The sequence below is a fragment of the Schistocerca americana genome, chromosome 3 (assembly GCF_021461395.2).
Source record: "Schistocerca americana isolate TAMUIC-IGC-003095 chromosome 3, iqSchAmer2.1, whole genome shotgun sequence".
NCBI classification, from domain to species: Eukaryota; Metazoa; Arthropoda; class Insecta; order Orthoptera; family Acrididae; genus Schistocerca; species Schistocerca americana.
The window spans coordinates 968,629,837-968,652,703 of record NC_060121.1 but is presented as its reverse complement, the minus strand read 5'-3'; the positions used below and the strand labels follow the sequence as shown (position 1 = coordinate 968,652,703).

Below are 22,867 nucleotides of genomic sequence, written 5' to 3'. Positions count from 1 at the left end.
ATCGCACAATGACAGATCAGGAAACCTGGGTGGCCAGCTAGGGCCGCGACGAAGCTGGCCTCTGTCAACAACTCAGTCAGGCATGAAGATGGTGCAAACGTGCTGCAAGGTTCGGCCGGCTGTGTGGGTAGTTGCTCCATACTGTCGGGGTGTGTTTATAGGCACACATTCAAGTCCAATCGTATCCACTTGTCCGAGAACTTTTATTTGTCCCACACTGTACCTATATCACAATGTGAATAACACCGCCGCGCGGGATTAGCCGAGCGGTCTAAGGGGCTCTAGCCATGGACTGTGCGGCTGGTCCCGACGGAGGTTCGAGTCGTCCTCCGGGATGGATGTGTGTGTTTGTCCTTAGGATGCTTTAGGTTAAGTAGTGTCTAAGCTTAGGGACTGATGACCTTAGCAGTTAAGTCCCATGAGACTAAACAAATCACCCTCTCGGGTAATAGGCCGCGCCATTTTATAGCGCTAAAAACAGTATTGTCTTCCTGAAGCAGTTTCCACAGAACTCTGTCTCATAACAATGGTGATGTTGTGGAATACTAAGTAAGTACTCCAGAATTCGAATCAAGAATAACTGCCAAGATGAGTAACTTAGACGCAGACACCCTTCCGGTAGGCCGGCCGCTGTGCCCGAGCGGTCCTAGGCGCTTCAGCCCGGAACCGCGCGACTGCTACGGTCGCAGGTTCTTTTTTTATGTGGTTTTAGGGCACACAACTTCAATGGTCATTAGCGCCCAGACTACGTTAGGAATGCACCGCGAGGCACAAGTTTAAAACAGCAACTAAAAGGGAAAACACGATAAAAGACAGACTGACAGGCATAGGATTAAAAAAAACAGCATAATCAAATGTCCTTAGAGAGGTTGGTCAAGTTGATAAAACGAAGAACGCGAGCAGCTGCTCGTGGGTCATCCGCTAAAATGGCATCTAGAGTACATGGCAGGCCAAGATCTAGACGCAGTGTGTTAAAATCCGGATAGGACGTTAAAATGTGGCTGACCATCAGCAATTGCCCACATGGGCAGAACGGCGCCAGCGCAGCCGTCAGCAGATGGCGATGGCTGAAACGGCAGTGTCCAATTCGTAACCGGGCCAAAACTACCTCCTCCCGCCGAGAAGGGCGGGAGGAGGACGTCCAAGCCGCGGGAAGAGGTTTCAAGGCCCGAAGCTTGTTGTCTGTAAGTGCAGCCCAATCGGCATGCCACAGCGATAAAATGCGCCGACAAATGACCCTGCTACAATCTGACGAAGGGACACAACAAGAAGCTGTCCGAGGCTGGAGGACCGCAGCCTTGGCCGCTGCATCTACAGCTCGTTCCCAGGGATACCGACATGGCCAGGAACCCACATAAAGCTAACCGGAGAACCGTCGTCCACCAGCTGCTGAAGAGAGCGTTGGATCCGGTGCACGAAAGGGTGAACCGGATACGGATCACTGAGGCTCTGGATGGCGCTCAGGGAATCGGAGCAGATGACATAAGCAGAATGTCGGTGGCGGCAGATGTAAAGAACAGCCTGGTAGAGGGCAAAGAGTTCAGCTGTGAAGACCGAACAATGGCCATGGAGCCGGTATTTGAAACTTTGTGCCCCGACAATAAAAGAACACCCGACCCCGTCATTGGTCTTAGAGCCATCTGTACAAATGAAGGTCATATTAATGAACTTCGAACGAAGTTCAACAAAACGGGAGTGGTAGACCGAACTGGGGGTAACCTCCTTTGGGAGCGAGCTGAGGTCAAGGTGAACGCGAACCTGAGCCTGGAGCCAAGGTGGCGTTTGGCTCTCGCCCACTCTAAAGGTTGCAGGGAGTGAAAAATTAAGGTGTTGAAGGAGGCGATGAAAGTGAACTCCAGGGGGTAGCAGGGCAGACACATACAACCCGTATTGACGCTCGAGAGAGTCGTCAAAAAAGGAACGATAAGACGGGTGGTCGGGCATTGTCAGTAGCCGACAGGCATACCGACAAAGCAGTATATCGCGCCGGTAGGTCAGTGGCAATTCACCGGCTTCAGCATGAAGACTCTCGACGGTACTAGCATAAAATGCTCCGATCGCAAGACGTAAACCCCGATGTTGTATGGAGTAGAGGCGGCGTAAGATGGACGGCCGTGCAGAAGAGTATACGAAGCTCCCATAATCCAGCTTTGAGCGGACGATCGACCGATACAGGCGAAGTAGGACGGTTCGATCCGCTCCCCACGACATACCACTGAGAACAGCCGGCCGCGGTGGTCTAGTGGTTCTAGGCGCGCAGTCCGGAACCGCGGGACTGCTACGGTCGCAGGTTCGAATCCTGCCTCGGGCATGGATGTGTGTGATGTCCTTAGGTTAGTTAGGTTTAATTAGTTCTAAGTTCTAGGGGACTGATGACCACAGCAGTTAAGTCCCATAGTGCTCAGAGCCATTTGAACCATTTTTTGAACCACTGAGAACACGGAGGACATTTAGAGAACGGGTACAACAGGCAGCCAAATAAGACACATGTGGAGACCAGCTAAGTTTCCTGTCAAATGTAAGACCTAAAAATTTTGTTGTCCCCACGAATGGGAGAGCAACGGGACCGAGTCGTAAGGACGGTGGGAGAAACTCTATAGCGCCAGAAGTTAATACAGACCGTCTTCTCGGCAGAAAAACGGAAGCCATTGGCGACACTCCAGGAGTAAAGACGGTCAAGAGAACGCTGAAGACAGCGCTCCAGGACACGTGTACACTGCGCGCTGCAATAGATGGTAAAATCGTCCACGAAAAGGGAGCCTGATACATCAGCTGGGAGGCAATCCATTATTGGATTGATCGCGATGGCGAAGAGAGCGACGCTCAAAACTGAGCCCTGTGGCACCCCATTCTCCTGGCGAAAGGTGTCTGACAGGACAGAACCCAGGTCGCAGGTTCGATTGCTGCCTCGGGCTTGGATGTGTGTGATGTCCTTAGGTTAGTTAGGTTTAAGTAGTTGTAAGGCTAGGGGACTGATGACGTCAGATGTTAAGTACCATAGTACTTACAGCCATTTGAACCATTTTTTAACTAATGTGAAATCACGTCCAATCTCAAACTAAAACGCTCTCGGCCATTATAGCGTATAGTGTATGAAGCAAACCTGATTTGCTTCATGATAGTGGTGCTATAGCGCCACTCTTATGCGACTGGTACGAAATCTGAATAGACACAGTCTTTCGTATGTAGAAGCACGCCTACCAACTTTATTTCGCACAATCCCTTCTTGGTGTGGCGTTTATTTTTCCGTCAGTGTAATTACGTCCATCTGCCCCACGATATTTCGTGAAAACGGAAATTACACGGGCTTTTTGTTACCAATCGCTGGTGTTGCTCCAATCACCTGGGGTAAACTGTTTCTTGATGGGGAACAACTTATTTCTTACAATCTCTGTGGACTCTAATAGGCATCTCGTCCAGTGTAGGTGTTTTTCCAGTGTTGATCGATTTCCACGACCACACTTCGTTCACTCCATGCCATTTCAAGTATTGCCACTTGCATCCGCCTGGGATTTCGCGTTCGCTTACCGTGTCACGTAAGCACCACGAAATGACTCCAAAAAAGTCCAGACATCAGTCTTGACGGAGTGAGACGACCGTCTCTCTCCCTCCTTCTGAGGAGACACTTGCCGACCGCGTCGCCGTGAAGTGCACGCTTCCTGAGCAGCAGACGCGTTTTACGCAGAGTCTGTGCACACTTAGACCGTATTTAGGAGGATCGCGCGCTCCCCGTCCAGCGGGCAGCGGCAGCTGTTTGGCGCGCTCCAGCCGCCACGGCTGCCGCCTGCCGGCTACCGTTTTTGGCGCTAAATGAGCCCGGCCGGGCACGGTAAACCCAGATCTGCAGCCTGCCGAAACGGGACCACGGAAGCCCGTGACGGTGGCGGCCTCGCTATCTCCCTAGATCTGCCAGGGGACACGCCGCAACTGCCCGCGCCCTGCACTGCTGCCCTGGGGCCCTATCCTGTATCGTTCATACCGATCGGTGTACTACGTTAGTCTCGGTAGTGACGTCATTTTCGGTTCTTTATCGAAATATCCTATTCAGTAAGCTTCTGAGACCTGTCACCGAACGGTCCTCCCACCGATTTTACGACAATTGTACCGAGAGGTTTTGGATTTCGGTGTGGCCCTGTCTATCGGTGAGCTGTGATTTATGGACGCCTAATTTGTCATTTTAAACATAGTTAGCGGTTTTAGCTTTGGATTCAGTAATTGTCTTACAAAAGAATCACCAGAGGACGCATCCAGTTGGAAAGTGAATTCATAATACTCTCTCTCCGTTTGTTAGAAATATGCTTAGGTTGGGTTGTTACTGTGAATGATTACATTAAAAAAATCGTTTTCGGTCCATATTCTCTCGAAATACGTGTTATTTTTATGCAAATAAGAGTTTCAAAAATGGTTCAAATGGCTCTGAGCACTATGGGACTCATCATCTGTGGTCATCAGTCCCCTAGAACTTAGAACTACTTAAACCTAACTAACCTAAGGTCATCACACACATCCATGCCCGAGGCAGGATTCGAACCTGCGACCGTAGCAGTCACGCGGTTCCGGACTGAGCGCCTGAACCGCTAGACCACCGCGGCCGGCAAATAAGAGTTTAGAGATCATTAAATATCAAGACATCGGCTCTGCTTACGTATAATACATGTGAACTCACGTTACTGGTGACTTTGTGTACTCTTTTCCCACACATGGTTTAGTTAGTAATTATCGAAACGTGTTTACAACTTTCAAGAAACAGTAGAAAGCAATTATGTGAAGCCTGATATTGGAAACCTTCCAAACTATTGCGCATTTATGACTTGCGCAGCACCGTTTGACAACGAAGTCAGCCGACGTTCCACTATAGAAGAATACAAGATTTGAGCGCCGTGTTCCTGTTGTTTCCCGTGACTAAGTGTTAAGCGCGCGGGAATGTGATGTGGAGGGATACAGCCGGCCCGAGTAGCCGTGCGGTTCTAGGCGCTACAGTCTGGAACCGCTTGACGCTACGGTCGCATGTTCGAATCCTGCCTCGGACATGGATGTATGTGATGTCCTTAGGTTAGTTAGGTTTAAGTAGTTCTAAGTTCTAGGGGACTGATAACCACAGCAGTTAAGTCCCATAGTGCTCAGCGCCATTTCAACCAATTTAGAAGGATACAGGTTCGCGCACGGAGGGATACATTTTTTTTTCCTCCTCTTCATATATGCAGCACGTTCTGAGACATTGTTGTTCGTGTAAGTTAAGATTTTTCTGCAATATTCGTTATTGCTTACGTGTAAGAGCGCACTTCTTCAGTAATGATTTCGTGATTTCTGTTTGTTTGAAAATCGAAATACGAAATTGCTGGAGATGAAATTGCTGTGAATGAAACAACCGACAGTGACCTTTATATTTTTTTCTTGTCAGAAAATAATTCACCATTTTTTCCGAATATGTATCGATTTCCGAGTTGCGGTTAGACAGGAATCTCAGAGCACAACTTATATTACTGGGATTGTAACTAGCAACAGTCATCGTCATAATCTTGCTCGTCACAACTGTTTACCTGCGATCTAAAACTCAACAACAGAGATGAAAGATCTCCGCCGTTAGACTGTAGCACCATATACGAAACATTTTCATTCATGAGATGCATGTTATAAACTTCGACGAACTGCAGGAGCTCTCGAAAACGCGTTTTTTCAATCTTGTTTTTAAGACCCAAATCGTTGACGTATCATATAGCTAAGTAAGCTACTTAATCATTTGGATCTCTAGGAGTGAGTTATAACCACTTTCTGTTTTATTCATTGAAACTCTCAATCAGTTTTTCTGGTGTTTTTATAGTTGTATTAGTACAATGTGGCACTACATACTATTTGTAACTCATTTTCCGAGACGTAAAATCCAAAACACGATGTCAGTGTGGATGAGAATAAGATGACATAATGCGACATTTACGAAATCTGCAGCATACATTGAAATACGCTATCTTTATTATGCATGCATGGAAACATACGGTCAGGCAAACTGTAAAAATTTTTGTACATTTCAGCTGAGAATGATGGAAATGGATATACTGCGCCTGATACTGTTAAGGAGGAGGCAGGAGCGATGAAGGCGGGAAAGTCAGCTCGATGGAATGCGGCGTCATGAGTTATGGCAACGTAAACTCATTTTTCTGAACTCTGAAGAATAGCGTGCCTGTTTCGTTTGCTAGCCGCTTTGTGTTCGTGGCGCTGTGCGCGCTGCAGTGCGCATGCGCGGATCTGCGGCCGCTTGCTTTTAATTGACTTGCGCGACGCGAACCTACAACAGCGCTTCGGTTCACTAGACCTATACGGTATCGCTACCGAAAAGCATACTGAATAATGCACGGGCTCTAATTCGAGTACTAGACCGTTCGGCGCTCTTGAGTACCGAATCGATCGGCGCAATAGCGGAAAGATACAGAATAGGCAACCTGGCCACTCACACTTCTTTTACATTCAGTACGCCGCCGAAGAGAATGAGACGCAAGCTGAGCAGACAAAAGATATTGGTCACCTCCTGTGACCAAAATGGTACTGAAACACAGGACGACAGACTGAATGCCGAAATAGTAAATGTCTTTTTTCCAAAGCTGTTTCACATAGGAAGACTGCACTGTAGTTCCTTCTCTAGATTATCGCACAGATGACAGAATGGTAGATATCGAAATAGATGACAGAGGGATAGAAAAACAATTAAAATCGCTCAAAAGAGGAAAGGCCGCTGCACCTGATGGGATACCAGTTCGATTTTTACACAGAGTATGCAAAGGAACTTGCCCCCCTTCTTGCAGTGGTGTACCGTAGGTCTCTAGAAGAGCGTAGCGTTCCAAAGGATTGGAAAAGGGCACAGGTCATCCCCGTTTTCAAGAAGGGACGTCGAGCAGATGTGCAGAACTATAGACCTACATCTCTAACGTCGATCAGTTGTATAATTTTGGAAGACGTACTATGTTCGAGTATAATGACTTTTCTGGAGACTACAAATCTACTCTGTAGGAATCAGCATGGGTTTCGTAAAAGACGATCGTGTGAAACCGAGCTCACGCTATTCGTCCGCGAGACTCAGAGGGCCATAGACACGGGTTTCCATGTAGATGCCGTGTTTCTTGACATCCGCAAGGCGTTCGATACAGTTCCCCACAGTCGTTTACTGAACAAAGTAAGAGCATAAGGACTATCAGACCAATTGTGTGATTGGATTGAAGAGTTCCTGGATAACAGAACGCAGCATGTCATTCTCAATGGAGAGAAGTCTTCCGAGGGAAGAGTGATTTCAGGTGTGCCGCAGGGGAGTGTCGTAGGACCGTTGCCATTCACAATATACATAAATGACCTTGTGGATAACATCGGAAGTTCACTGAGGCTTTTTGCGGATGATGCTGTGGTATATCGAGAGCTTTTAACAATCGAAAATTGTAGTGAAATGCAGGAGGATCTGCAAAGAATTGACGCATGGTGCAGGGAATGGCAATTGAATCTCAATGTAGACAAGTGTAATGCGCTGCGAATACATAGAAAGAAAGATCCTTTATCACTTAGCTACAATACAGCATCAACTGGAAGCAGTTAATTCCATAAATTATCTGGGACTAGGCATTAGGAGTGATTTAAATTGGAATGACCATATAAAATTAATCGTCGGTAAAGCAGATGCCAGACAGAGATTCATAAGAAGAATCCTAAGGAAATGCAATACGAAAACAAAGGAAGTAGGTTACAGTACACTTGTTCGCCCGAGGCAGGATTCGAACCTGCGACCGTAGCGGTCGCGCGGTTCTACATCTACATGATTACTCTGCAATTCATATTTAAGTGCTTGGCAGAGGGTTCATCGAACCACAGTCATACTATCTCCCTACCATTCCACTCCCGAACAGCGCGCGGGAAAAACGAACACCTAAACCTTTCTGTTCGAGCTCTGATTTCTCTTATTTTATTTTGATGATCATTCCTACCTATGTAGGTTGGGCTCAACAAAATATTTTCGCATGCGGAGGAGAAAGTTGGTGACTGAAATTTCGTAAATAAATCTCGTCGCGACGAAAAACGTCTTTGCTTTAATGACTTCCATCCCAACTCGCGTATCATATCTGCCACGCTCTCTCCCCTATTACGCGATAATACAAAACGAGCTGCCCTTTTTTGCACCCTTTCGATGTCCTCCGTCAATCCCACCTTGTAAGGATGCCACACCGCGCAGCAATATTCTAACAGAGGATGAACGAGTGTAGTGTAAGCTGTCTCTTTAGTGGACTTGTTGCATCTTCTGAGTGTCCTGCCAATAAAACGCAACCTTTGGCTCGCCTTCCCCACAATATTATCTATGTGGTCTTTCCAACTGAAGTTGTTCGTGATTTTTACACCCAGGTACTTAGTTGAATTGACAGCCTGGAGAATTGTACTATTTATCGTGTAATCGAATTCCAACGGATTTCTTTTGGAACTCGTGTGGATCACCTCACACTTTTCGTTATTTAGCGTCAACTGCCACCTGCCACACCATACAGCAATCTTTTCTAAAGCGCTTTGCAACTGATACTGGTCTTCGGATGACATTACTAGACGTTAAATTACAGCATCATCTGCGAACCATCTAAGAGAACTGCTCAGATTGTCACCCAGGTCATTTATATAGATCAGGAACAGCAGAGGTCCCAGGACGCTTCCCTGAGGAACACCTGATATCACTTCAGTTTTACTCGATGATTTGCCGTCTATTACTACTAATACTACTACAACAACAGAAGCGCCTAGAACAGCTCTGCCACAACGGCCGGCTGGGGGGGGGGGGGGGAGGGAGGGGGGTCAGGCTCCATATTAATGTTCACTAACAGTTGTCCGGACACTTTCGATCATACAGTGTATCTTTAACGCGACCGTGCGCCTCGCTTTCGTACGCCGGCCCAGGACTCGACGGAGTCGACTCTATTGATTCAGAAAATACCTGCAGTTCGGTCTAGCCGTGCCGCAGTTCAGAGTCAACCATCGACGGAGAAAAGGTTACACAGCCCCCGGCTAAGCTTACATGCTGAACCGATTCGTACGGATCTGTTTCAAGTGGGACTGATCAGTCCCCCATCCACCCCCACTCCCTTTACCCTCACGAGCGACAGAAAATCCAGAATGAGTTTGGGCAGAAGCGAGAGGCGCTACCTTGCGAAAGGATGTTCCCGTGTAGTCGGGCGGCCGCTTTCTCGCGCACACACACATGTGCCGGGTGCGTGGCGTGGCGTGGCGCTACCTTTCGCCTCTCGCGCTCCCTGGCCGTCCATCAATCGCTTCTCGGCGCACCCAGCAACCTACATATGCACGTCGGGCGTCTGCAGTGCGCGCCCAGTGAAATCGAACGCAGCCGCGGTGGCGTCAGCCTCGGCTTTGCTGCTCGGCGGGCAGTGCGTTGCAGGCAGATGCGCGCGCTCTGCCTGCCTCGCAATAGGGAGCACCAAAAGCATCGTCCGCTTTCGCCCTCGCCGAAGCGTGTATAATGCACGCGACGGGAACTCTTTTGACGTCCGTTTTAGGGTTCCGTGCGTCACTCGGTAAAAACGGAAACCTTGTATGATCATTTTGTTCTCTGTCTGTCTGTCTGTCTGTCTGTCTGTCCGACAGTTAAAAACCCATATATTTCGGAACGAGTAGACGCATCGACCTGAAATTTTTCACGTCCTAATAAGGTGTACGGTCCTTTGGCGGTATACTAAATGAAAGGTTCTAACTCAATGCAATCGAAAGATTCGGCCATTCATGTCACATGTTTTGATAATCTCAAACTCACTCATCAAAACCTATGAGGACTTCCTGTTGACGTAGAATTGTAGTCGGAAATAAAAAAAAAGAAAATTTAGCTTTCTGCTAAAGGGGGACACCAGTTATCCAACGGGAGCCGACTTTCAAAGTCTCAAGAGCCAGTATTAAGTGAAGAAATTGGAGATATTCTTCAACACTTCACGTACCCCTCCGGTAGAGGTTGCGGCGCTATTAGACCATCTACGTCACGCACAAGAGCATTTAAGCAGTCATTCACCCCGCGTTCCATCCGCGAACTAGTGAAGATATAATGAGCTGCTGTTTTAACTCGTCTGGTTGAATGTCTATCACAGCTAAAGCTGTCCTCACACGGGACGAGGCAGCTAACGTTGACGTGGACGCGAACGGGACATCTGACCTCACGAAAGAGAACGAAATTAGAATTATATATTAATACATTTCATAATTTTTTTCATAATGTGGCGCCAGAGTCATAATGTATTTCTTTAAAGTCAGTACCTCCATTAGACTGTTTTTTTATTTGCAGTGTTACATTTAAACGATCATGATTTCGGCTTTAAAGTGCCATTATCAAGTGTTTTAATTAAACTTCCTGGCAGATTAAAACTGTGTGCACCGACCGAGACTCGAACTCGGGACCTTTGCCTTTCGCAGGCAAGTGCTCTACCATCTGAGCTACCGAAGCACGACTCACGCCCGGTCCTCACAGCTTTACTTGTGCCAGTATCTCGTCTCCTACCTTCCAAAAGGCAAAGGTCCCGAGTTCGAGTCTCGGTCGGTGCACACAGTTGTAATCTGCCAAGAAGTTTCGTATCAGCGCACACTCCGCTGCAGAGTGAAAATCTCATTCTGGACGTGTTTTAATGTTGTACAGTGCCTAATATGGAGTACTGTCGTATTTAAAATACACTATTAGACACATTGTCTAAGGGTCGATATTTCTGGTAAAAGCCATCTTCAGTCGTAATTTCCGCTCTCCGCGCTCTCCAGTGGCCGTTGTCGGCATTATTTGACACTCAAACCATACAAGTTCTTTATGAAAATGTACGCCCACTAAGCAGCTGGGTTAACTCCGTTAGTGGTTGTCGAAGAAGAACGAAGAAAATCGCGAACAAGATTCTGAATTCGTCGATGGTTTGAACAGTGAATTGCTGATGCAGAAACAATCTATAGTACTGCACAACGATCTGAGATACATACGAGTAGAACTTATTCCTTAACTAATTTTTTTACCATTTTCGGTTTTTAAATTGAATAGAGTGGAAGGTATAATGCCTGATGTCTTTTTGCGCATGCACAATATCCATATTCTCGATGTCGCATTGACTATCAACACTCTGAAATAACGTACTTCATAACATAGGTTCCAAAATCGAGATTCGGTTCATAATTTCATTAGAATGGAGGAAGAGATTTTTTCGAAGCAGCTCATCATCACCACCACCACCACCACTAAAAAACACATTTACTGGCAACACACACAAACGTAAGTTGCCGCGCGGGGTAGCCGCGCGGTCTTAGGCGCCTTGTTACGGTCCGCGCGGTTCCTCCCGTCGGCGGTTCGAATCCTTCCTCGTGCATGTGTGTGTGTGTGTGTGTGTGTGTGTGTGTGTGTTGTGTATGTGTGTGTGTGTGTGTGTGTTGTCCTTAGCGTAAGTTAGTTTTTAAGTTAGATTAAGTAGTGTGCAAGCTTAGCGACCGATAACCTCAGCAGTTTGATCCCTTAAGATCTTACCATAAATTTCCAAAATTTCCGTAAGCCAGTTCATAAACCCAAATATATGCGTTCATATACATGGTGAAAGTTATTGAACTATGTGAAATAAAATCGTCATTACTTCTGAACGTTTTAGTTAAGACGTTCAAACCGCACGGTTGGCCGCAGTGCATGATGGGAATTAGTATGGTTTGGTTCAGCAACGAAGCCCACTTACATTTGGATGGATTAGGCAATAAGCAAAACGGGCACATTTGGAGGACTGAGAATCCGCATTTCGTAATCGACAAATCTCCTCACCGTCAATGGATGGCTGTGTCGTGTGCAATGTCCAGTCACGGAATAATCGGTGCGATATTCCTTGATGGCACAGTGACTACCGAATGGCAAGGGGAGGTTTTGGAAGATGATTTCATCCCCATTATCCAAAGTGACCATGATTTTGACATGATGCGGTTCATGCAAGACGGAGCTCCATACCATCGACGCAGCAGAGTGTTTGATGTCCTGGAGGAGCACTTTGGGGACCGCATTCTGGCTCTGGGGTACCCAGAGGCCACTGGCATTAGCCTCGATTGGCCGCCATTTTCTCCGCATCTCAGCACATGCGACTCCTTTTTGTGGGACTCTATTAAAAACAAGGTGTGCAGCAGTAACTCCAAAACCATTGCTGAGCTGGAAACAGCCATTCAGGAGGTCGTTAACAGCATCGATGTTCCGACACTTCTACATCTACATCTACATTTATACTCCGCAAGCCACCCAACGGTGTGTGGCGGAGGGCACTTTACGTGCCACTGTCATTACCTCCCTTTCCCGTTCCAGTCGCGTATGGTTCGCGGGAAGAACGACTGTCTGAAAGCCTCCGTGCGCGCTCTAATCTCTCTAATTTTACATTCGTGATCTCCTCGGAAGGTGTAAGTAGGGGGAAGCAATATATTCGATACCTCATCCAGAAACGCACCCTCTCGAAACCTGGCGAGCAAGCTACACCGCGATGCAGAGCGCCTCTCTTGCAGAGTCTGCCACTTGAGTTTGCTAAACATCTCCGTAACGCTATCACGGTTACCAAAACGCGCCGCTCTTCTTTGGATCTTCTCTATCTCCTCCGTCACTCCCCTGTGGCACGCCAGAGGTTACTTTAACGTCTGTAGACGTCTCTCCATTGATAACAACATGCTGTGTTCTGTTTGCTAAAAACTCTTCAATCCAGCCACACAGCTGGTCTGATATTCCGTAGGCTCTTACTTTGTTTATCAGGCGACAGTGCGGAACTGTATCGAACGCCTTCCGAAAGTCAAGAAAAATAGCATCTACCTGGGAGCCTGTATCTAATATTTTCTGGGTCTCACGAACAAATAAAGCGAGTTGGGTCTCACACGATCGCTGTTTCCGGAATTCATGTTGATTCCTACATAGTAGATTCTGGGTTTCCAAAAACGACATGATACTCGAGCAAAAAACATGTTCTAAAATTCTACAACAGATCGACGTCAGAGATATAGTTTTGCGCATCTGCTCGACGACCCTTCTTGAAGACTGGGTCTACCTGTGCTCTTTTCCAATCATTTGGAACCCTCCATTCCTCTAGAGACTTACGGTACACGGCTGTTAGAAGGGGGGCAAGTTCTTTCGCGTACTCTGTGTAGAATCGAATTGGTATCCCGTCAGGTCCAGTGGACTTTCCTCTATTGAGTGATTCCAGTTGCTTTTCTATTCCTTGGCCACTTATTTAGATGTCAGCCATTGTTTCGTTTGTGCGAGGATTTAGAGAAGGAACTGCAGTGCGGTCTTCCTCTGTGAAACAGCTTTGGAAAAAGGTGTTTAGTATTTCAGCTTTACGCGTGTCATCCTCTGCTTCAGCGGGTTATGGAGAATTTCGTTATTCGTCTGCGCCACATTATCGCCAACGATGGCAGGTATATCGAATATCTCATAACCTAAATCCGAGTATCTGTAGTGACGTTTACAAGTTGAATAAAGTGTGTGCATGCCGTAGTTTGTAACTGATTTACGTTTTTTCCATATAGTTCAATAATTGTCACCTTTTATACTATAGAATGTTTCATAATTGCAAAAACGTCCAGTCTGTAACTTGTGTTTACTTTCTAACATAGACTGGGAGTCACGTTAAAATCTCTAGCTACTGGGGAAACATTACAGTCGTTCGACTTTGCAACAACAGTACTTTCAAAAAAATAAAAAAAGTGTGTGAAATCTTATGGGACTTAACTGCTAAGGTCATCAGTCCCTAAGCTTACACAATACTTAAACTGAATTAACCTAAGGACAAAAACACACACCCATGCCCGAGGGAGGACTCGAACCTCCGCCGGGATCAGCCGCACAGTCCACGACTGCACTGCCTAAGACCGCTCGGCTAATCCCGCGCGGCAACAACAGTGATAGCACATACATTATTTATAGTAAATAACGCGACTTCGAGATAATACTTGTATTAAATGACTAAACAAGACCAAGAATATTTTTGAAAAAAAAGGTGAAAAAAAATTTGTAACGAGGTAGACGTGGAACTACTGCCTTTCCCTTTACATCTCCAGAACTCACGACGTTATCAACTGCACGAGGGTTCCGATATTGCAATCATGCCTCAGTAAACGGCATACCCTGTATAAAGACTGTATCTACCGATGGCATTATTTGATATTTAACACGTAAAATGTACCAAAAAGAAGCCATTTTGGTGTATCATCATTGTGCTGTAGCAGTGAAGCGGGATACTTTCGTGCCACCCAAGTTATAACACTAAAAACTTTAAGTACAGGAAGATTTTACCTACTGGTAAGTGGTTTCCTGTCATTCTATTGTAACAAATCTTAGCTAAAACGAAGAGTTTTAAAGATATCATCAATTTGGTGACGCTTTGAAACGGTTTGTATTCATATCAAGAACTCTAGGAGATCGATAACCCATAACCCATCAAATACGATGTTTAATGCCGTACAATGTGGCGGCTCCCATCTCACGCTTGTAACGTCTGTGCAGGTGGACACAGGTTGCCCAAACTCTTACGGGAATCGTCAGCTTAGTGTGCGCGAGTAATGAGTGGATGGGCAAATATCTATTAAGTACATTACGAACGTAGGTTGTCGGCAGTTGGGAATGTGGGTCTCACGGGAAGCGTGTAAGTCGCGCTATTCATCTGTCTCCTCGGTGGCTCAGATGGGTAGAGCGTCTGTCACGTAATCAGGAGACACCTGGTTCGAGTCCCGGTCGGGGCACACATTTTCAACTGTCCCCATCAAGGTATATGACAAACACCTGTCGGCAGCTGAGGGTTTCAATTAATTCTCACTTATTGTAACGTAAAACGTTGACGCGTTTCACTGGCCACGCTCCTCTCCAAGAGGCAAATATTTAAGACGCCAGATTCTTTGTTTCACGCTCCGTTTTGTAGGGGTACGTGGAATTCTGCCGAGGCCCACGAGAAAGACAGGTCTTACGAGTGCCAGCAGCAGTCTCTGCGGGGAGTAAATAACTATTTCAGACGAGTTTTAATAATTCTTGACTGCGGGTTTAAATCCCTTCCTTCTCGATAACATACGACAAATTTAAGACCTTTTAAATAAGTACCGAATTCCCGCGGGACCTGCACGGAGACGAGCGAACCCGAAGTGTGGCGGACAAGCCTACTAGTGTGACGTCACAAGTTTGTTGCAGCCCGTATATCTTGTTAGCCCAGAGTTCTAAGCTGTGACATCACCAGCTCCTCGTCCACGTGCGTTTTCACGTCCCGTGAGAGGACGGCTTATGAACAACGACACCGTGGCCTGAGAGGGACGTATCGGTGCCGTCGAGAAAGCCAAAGTGTATCTTCGAAAGGAGCAGAGCCGCTGGTAAAATACATACACTACTGACCATTAAAATTGCTACACCAACAAGAAATGCAGATGATAAATGGGTATTCATTGGACACATATATTATACTAGAACTGACATGTGATTACATTTTCATGCAATTTGGGTGCATAGATCCTGAGAAATCGGTACCCAGAAAAACCACCTCTGGCCGTAATAAGGGCGTTGATACGCCTGGGCAATGAGTCAAACAGAGCTTGGATGGCGTGTACGGGTACAGCTGCACTTCAACACGATACCAAAGTTCATCAACAGTAGTGACTGGCGTATTGTGACGAGCCACTTGCTCGGCCACCATCGACCAGACGTTTTCAATCGGTGAGAGATCTGGAGAATATGCTGGCCAGGGCAGCAGTCGAACATTTTCTGTATCCACAAAGGCCCGTACAGGACCTGCAACATGCGGTCGTGCATTACCCTGCTGAAATGTAGGGTTTCGCAGGGATCGAATTAAGGGTAGAGCCACGGGTCGTAACACATCTGAAATGTAACGTCCACTGTTCAAAGTGCCGTCAATGCGAACAAGAGGTGACCGAGACGTGTAACCAATGGCACCCCATACCATCACGCCGGGTGATGACGAATACACGCTTTCTATGTGCGTTCACCGCGGTGTCTCCAAACACGGATGCGACAATCTTGATGCTGTAAACAGAACCTGGATTCATCCGAAAAAATGACGTTTTGCCATTCGTGCACCCAGGTTCGTCGTCGAGTAGACCATCGCAGGCGCTCCTTTCTGTGATGCAGCGTCAAGGGTAAGCGCAGCCACGGTCTCCGAGCTGATAGTCCATGCTGCTGCAAACGTCGTCGAACTGTTCGTGCAAATGGTTGTTGTCTTGCAAACGTCCCCATCTGTTGACTCAGGGATAGAGACGTGGCTGCACGATCCGTTACAGCCATGCGGATTAGATGCCTGTCATCTCGACTGCTAGTGATACGAGGCCGTTGGGATCCAGCACGGCGTTCCGTATTACCCTCATGAGCCCACCGATTCCATATTCTGCTAACAGTCATTGGATCTCGACCAACGCGAGCAGCAATGTCACGATACGATAAGCCGCAATCGCGATAGGCTACAATCCGACCTTTATCAAAGTCGGAAACGTGATGGTACGCATTTCTCCTCCTTACACGAGGCATCACAACAACGTTTCACCAGGCAACGCCGGTCAACTGCTGTTTGTGTTTGAGAAATCGGTTGGAAACTTGCCTCATGTCAGCACGTTATAGGTATCGCCACCGGCGCCAACCTTGAGTGAATGCTCTGAAAAGCTAATCACTAGCGTATACAGGATCTTCTTCCTGTCGGTTAAATTTCGCGTCTGTAGCACGTCACCTTCGTGGTGTAGCAATTTTAATGGCCAGCAGTGTATAAACAAGGAGACTGCTGTGTGCGTAGCACTCAGTCCGTGACGTCACCAGAGGCAATCGCCGGGCGTCTTTCACGTACGCCACGACCTCACTCATAATCGTGACTGGAGCGGCGATCCGAGGCGCACGCGCGGAGCGTCCGGCCGGCAGCCAGTCGGCAAGTGTTTACTGGAGGAGATTAGCGCCGGAGCTGGACCGGTGCGGGCGCCGGCAGCTGGCAGCTGGGGCGCCGGCGCTGCGGCTGGAGCTCGAGCTGGAGCGGCCGCCGTGACTGGTTTGATGGGCCGGAGCGGCGGGCGAGGAAGGCGTCCTTGCTCTGGAAGAGGCCGCCGTCCATCAGCGCTCCAGCTCCGGCCGCAGCCACTGGAGAGGGACGGGGCGGCCTCGCCCGCCGCGCTGTTTATGCCCGCCATTACGCGCCTCTCGCGCTTCCTGCTGCAGAGACGCTGCTTCCAAATACGAAGTCCGCGCACGTCCCACACCTGTGATCGACAGCCCTCGGAATCCAGTTGCCCCGACTAATAGCGTCGTATCTCCTGCCGCAGTTCTTTAACACCTGTCTCGTAAACGCAGGTTGGTCGCTCACCTTAGCCATACCCGATGCCTAACAGGGTAAAGCACTCCGTAGCCAACGAACCAGACGTGTCTAGATTCCACTGCACAGATACTGCCCTGGCAAAGAGGGAAGAGAGCAACGCTGAGGCGAATGAACCCGCAAACTGCGACTGTATTTCCACATCAACTGTAGAATATACCAGAACAAATGAAAAATTATGCCGAACCCGGATTTCCCGCTTGTCGCGAACAGTCGTTTTAACCGCCTCGGACATCCGTGCACGGTTGCAGAAGCCGCCTAAATCTGTAGTTCTCGCGGTGTCTTCTCTTCCTTGTGCCCGTTCTATCTTATCGTGATTCCTGCGCACTGTCAGACACTGTCTTCAGACGCTTCACTTCAGCAGTCATGGTAATACAAATGTTCAGATGTAGGTGAATTCCTAACGGACGAAACCGCTGAGATCACCGAGCCCTATCGAATCCTGCCTCGGGCGTGGATGTGTGTGATGTCCTTAGGTTAGTTAGGCTTAAGTAGTTCTAAGTTCTAGGGGACTGATGACCTCAGATGTTAAGTCCCATAGTGCTCAGAACCATTTGAACCATCGAGCCCTAGAGTTACACACTACTTAAACTTAAACTAAAACTACAGGGTGATTCAAAAAGAATACCACAACTTTAAAAATGTGTATTTAATGAAAGAAACATAATATAACCTGTTATACATCATTACAAAGAGTATTTAAAAAGGTTTTTTTTCACTCAAAAACAAGTTCAGAGATGTTCAATATGGCCCCCTCCAGACACACGAGCAATATCAACCCGATACTCCAACTCGTTCCACACTCTCTGTAGCAAATCAGGCGTAACAGTTTGGATAGCTGCTTTTATTTCTCGTTTCAAATCATCAATGGTGGCTGGGAGAGGTGGCCGAAACACCATATCCTTAACATACCCCCATAAGAAAAAATCGCAGGGGGTAAGATCAGGGCTTCTTGGGGGCCAGTGATGAAGTGCTCTGTCACGGGCTGCCTGGCGGCCGATCCATCGCCTCGGGTAGTTGACGTTCAGGTAGTTACGGACAGATAAGTGCCAATGTGGTGGCGCTCCATCCTGCTGAAATTTTAATTGTTGTGCTTCTTGTTCGAGCTGAGGGAACAGCCAATTCTCTAACATCTCCAGATACTGTAGTCCAGTTACAGTAGCACCTTCGAAGAAAAAGGGACCAAAAACTTTATTGGCTGAAATGGCACAGAAAACGTTCACTTAGGCGAGTCACGTTCATAGTGAGTTGTTTCCCGCGGATTCTCAGTGCCTCATATACAGACATTGTGACGGTTGACTTTCCCGTTAGTGTGGAAAGTTGCTTCATCACTAAACACAATCTTTGATAACGAAAGATTCATCTGTTTCCATTTGAGCAAGGATAAAATCACAGAAATCGATTCTTTTAATCTTATCAGCTGCAGACAGTGCTTGAACCAATTTCAGACGATAAGGTTTCATAACTAACCTTTTTCGTAGAACTCTCCATACAGTTGATTGTGGAATTTGCAGCTCTCTGCTAGCTCTGCGAGTCGATTTTCCTTGGCTGCGAACAAATGCTTGCTGGATGCGTGCTACATTTTCATCACTCGTTCTCGGCCGTCCAGAACTTTTCCCTTTGCACAAACACCCATTCTCTGTAAACTGTTTATACCAACGTTTAATACACCACCTATCAGGAGGATTAACACCATACTTCGTTCGAAATGCACGCTGAACAACTGTCGTCGTTTCACTTCCGCCGTACTCAATAACACAAAAAGCTTTCTGTTGAGCGGTCGCCATCTTAGCATCAACTGACGCTGACGCCTAGTCAACAGCGCCTCAAGCGAACAAATGTACAACTAAATGAAACTTTATAGCTCCCTTAATTCGCCGACAGATAGTGCTTAGCTCTGCCTTTCGTCGTTGCAGAGTTTTAAATTCCTTAAGTTGTGGTATTCTTTTTGAAACACCCTGTATTTTGTGTTGACTGTAGCGGAGGACATATGGCAGCCCCTAGTGGCTTTCTTGGATTTTATTTTAATTCTATCTGACGCTGTCAGGTATGACCGCAAAATGGTTCAAATGGCTCTGAGCACTATGCGACTTAACATCTGAGGTCATCAGCCCTCTGGAACTTAAACCTAACTAACCTAAGGACATCACACACACCCATGCCCGAGGCAGGATTCGAACCTGTGACCGTAGCGGTCGCACGGTTTCAGACTGAAGCGCCTAGAACCGCTCGGCCACACCGGCCGGCGAATGACCGCAGCTTTCGTATTTTTTGGTACGATATGCTGTAACATTTAGTATTAATTTTGTCCGAAGAAGGTGACACCGAAACCTAGGTCACAAATTAATTGTGTTCGCGACTGAGGGCTGTGTTTTTCAAAATTTTGTAAACTAAAACTAACATATTCTAGGAACAACACACACGCCCATGCCTGAGGGAGGAACTTCCGTCGGGAGGAGCGGCGCAATCCGTGACATGGTGTCACAAACCGCGCGGCCACTCCGCGCGGCACACGCTGTAATACAGTTCGAGCACAAGGGAGAATAGACATCAGGTCAAATGGAGATTTGGACGGCAGCCAATCTACCGATTCCCGTAAGAGTTCGGGTATCGGTAGATTGACTGCCGCGAGTAATGAGTATGGTGGGCAGGCGCACTGGAAATGTAGTGTGTGGACAGAAAGTTGGTAAGTGTGCGTCTGACGGAGAGCGTGCCAGAGCTAAGTCCCTGCAGTCGCACTATCGTCTGTGTACTCGGTGGCTTAGTTGGTTAGAGCGTTGCCATATAAGCAGGAGGTTCCCGGTTCGAGTCCTGGTCAAGGCACACATTTTTCAATTGTTCCCGTTGATATTTGTCAACGCCTGTAAGCAGCTGAAGGTCTAGATTTCATTATAATTTCATTTTTCTAGAGCTGCAAGATCACCAACGATATCTGTACAGATACCAGCTTCATATATCCTAAATGGGTTGTGGCCGCTGCCTGCATGGTGGGTTTACTACGAAAGTAATACCCACCCCACGGCTTGCATTTCCAACATCGTTTGCAAGAAAGCCTGTTACGATGATCAGTTCTCCCTATGTGGGCTGGTGCCAATGAAATATTTTCATTTTGAGTGAGGAAGTTGGTGACTGAAAATTCGTGAAAAGATCTCGCCTTTGTTTTAATGATTGCCATCCCAACTCGCTTATCATGTCCGTGAACTCTGTCGCCTATTTCGTGATAATACAGAACGAGCTACCCTTCTTTGAACTTTTTTGATGTCCTTCGTTAATATTATCTGTTAATGACCCCACACGGCACAGTACTACTCTGATGGAGGACGAACAAGCGTTGTGTAGGCACTCTGTTTAGTAGACCTACTGCGTCTTCTATGTGATCTGCCAACGAAGCGTAGTCTTTGGTTTGCCTTCCACACAACATTATCTATGTGATCGTTGCAGCTCAAGTTGTTCCTAACTGGAATTCCTAGGTAGCTACTCGAATTCAAAAATGGTTCAAGCCGGCCGAAGTGGCCGTGCGGTTAAAGGCGCTGCAGTCTGGAACCGCAAGGCCGCTACGGTCGCAGGTTCGAATCCTGCCTCGGGCATGGATGTTTGTGATGTCCTTAGGTTAGTTAGGTTTAACTAGTTCTAAGTTCTAGAGGACTAATGACCTCAGCAGTTGAGTCCATTTTTGAAATGGTTCAAACGGCTCTAAGCACTATGAGACTTAACATCTGAGGTCATCAGTTCCCTAGACTTAGAACTACTTACACCTAACTAAACTAAGGACATTACACACACCCATACCCGAGGCAGGATTCGAACCTGCGACCGTAGCACCAGCGTGGTTCCGGACTGAAGTGCCGAGAGCCGCTCGGCCACAGCGACCGGCTTACTCGAATTAATAGTCTTCAGATATCTGTGTCTTACCGTGTAATCGAAATTTAAAGGACTTCTTTTTTTTTTACTCAGGTGGATGACATCACACTTTCTCAACGTTGTACAGGAGGCTGCGAAGTAAGCATTCTGATTCTGATTGGCTGGAAGTCCTAAAAATCAAATAATTTCGCGAAATCGGCCGGGAGAAAAAATGAGTTTGAGATAGCAAGTCGTGAACCTTCTGCAATGGAATTTATGTTTCATAAATGCTTATCATTTCAGAAATCTAGAGTTCATAATGTTTCTTGACAAACGAATTAACTTTCCCGTTACGGAAATCCCATAAAGTATTTCAAAGTGAGTTTCAGTGAGCAGGGTTCGAATTCTGTTTTGGCACTTTGCAGTGTTTCTCTGCTAGTGTTGCGCGTTAACGAGTTTGAACTTGTTCAGTAGAAGAAACCCTCAGAGCTGAGCGTAGAGGTATCAGCAAGCTCTAGATATTTTTGAATAAACGTGTCTGTCGGTTGGGTTGTCGTCAGATCGACAATGGTTGGGCCGACTGCCTGTCTCACGTAAGCGATGGTTAGTGTTTGAATTCCAGGCCGACCCTCGGAACTTCTGAGCGCCCTTGGGCGTACTGCCTTTTCTTATTGTTTGTACTTGGATCGCTTTCAGCCGATTTTTTGATTAAGGTCGTTTTGCCCTTAAGGCGTCAGATGGTTTGGGCCTTCAGCCTAATTTAAGAACTGTTTTACCTAAAGCCTTTGGCATTTTTAAAATTAATGTTGTTGAGTCGTAAGTGTTGGGCATTCAGCCGATTTTGAATTTAAGTTGTTTTGTTCTTGAAGTGTTAGATTCTTTGGGCCTTCAGCCTAATTAAGGAACTGTTTTAAGATAACGCTTTGCCTTTTAAATTTCTGATTCTAGTTGAGCTTTAAGTTGTTGGCTTTGTTCAAATGTTCAAATGTGTATGAAATCTTATGGGACTTAACTGCTAAGGTCATCAGTCCCTAAGCTTACACGCTACTTAACCTAAATTGTCCTAAGGACAAACATACACACCATGCCCGAGGGAGGACTCGAACCTCCGCCGGGACCAGCCGCACAGTCCATGACTGCAGCGCCCGAGACCGCTCGGCTAATCCCGCGCGGCGTTGTTGGCTTTCACCTGTTTTTAAATTAAAGTGGTCTTGCCCTTAAGGCATGAGATAGTACGGCGCAGTCAGCCGCTAATTAAGTTCCGAAACTAAAGCCGTGGTTTTTTTTTTTAATTTTCTTGGCTCTTGTAATGTTTGATCAAATAAAAGGTTGTATCCAGAATGAGATTTTCACTCTGCAGCGGAGTGTGCGCTGATATGAGACTTCCTGGCAGATTAAAACTGTGTGCCGGACTGAGACTCGAACTCGGGACCTTTACCTTTCGCGGGCAGGTGCTCTATCAACTGAGCTACGCAAGCACGACTCACGCCCCGTCCTCACAGCTTTAATCTGCCAGGAAGTTTCATATCAGCGCACACTCCGCTGCAGAGTGAAAATCTCATTCTGGAATCATCCCCCAGGCTGTGACTAAGTCATGTCTCCGCTGTATCCTTTCTTTCAGGAGTGCTAGTTCTGCAAGGTTCGCAGGAGAGCTTCTGTAAAGTTTGGAAGGTATGAGACGAGATACT

General features: G+C 47.0%; 1 protein-coding gene and 1 non-coding gene across 2 annotated transcripts in view; both read right to left on the bottom strand.

Annotated features, from left to right (window-relative positions):
* Window positions 1-22,867, bottom strand: part of LOC124606594 (mucin-1) — a 418,176-nt gene that overhangs the window by 253,810 nt on the left and 141,499 nt on the right. The gene's annotated exons all lie outside the window — the stretch shown is intronic.
* Trnas-cga lies at window positions 10,386-10,459 on the bottom strand. The gene has a single exon. It is a non-coding gene; the product is annotated as a tRNA-Ser (tRNA).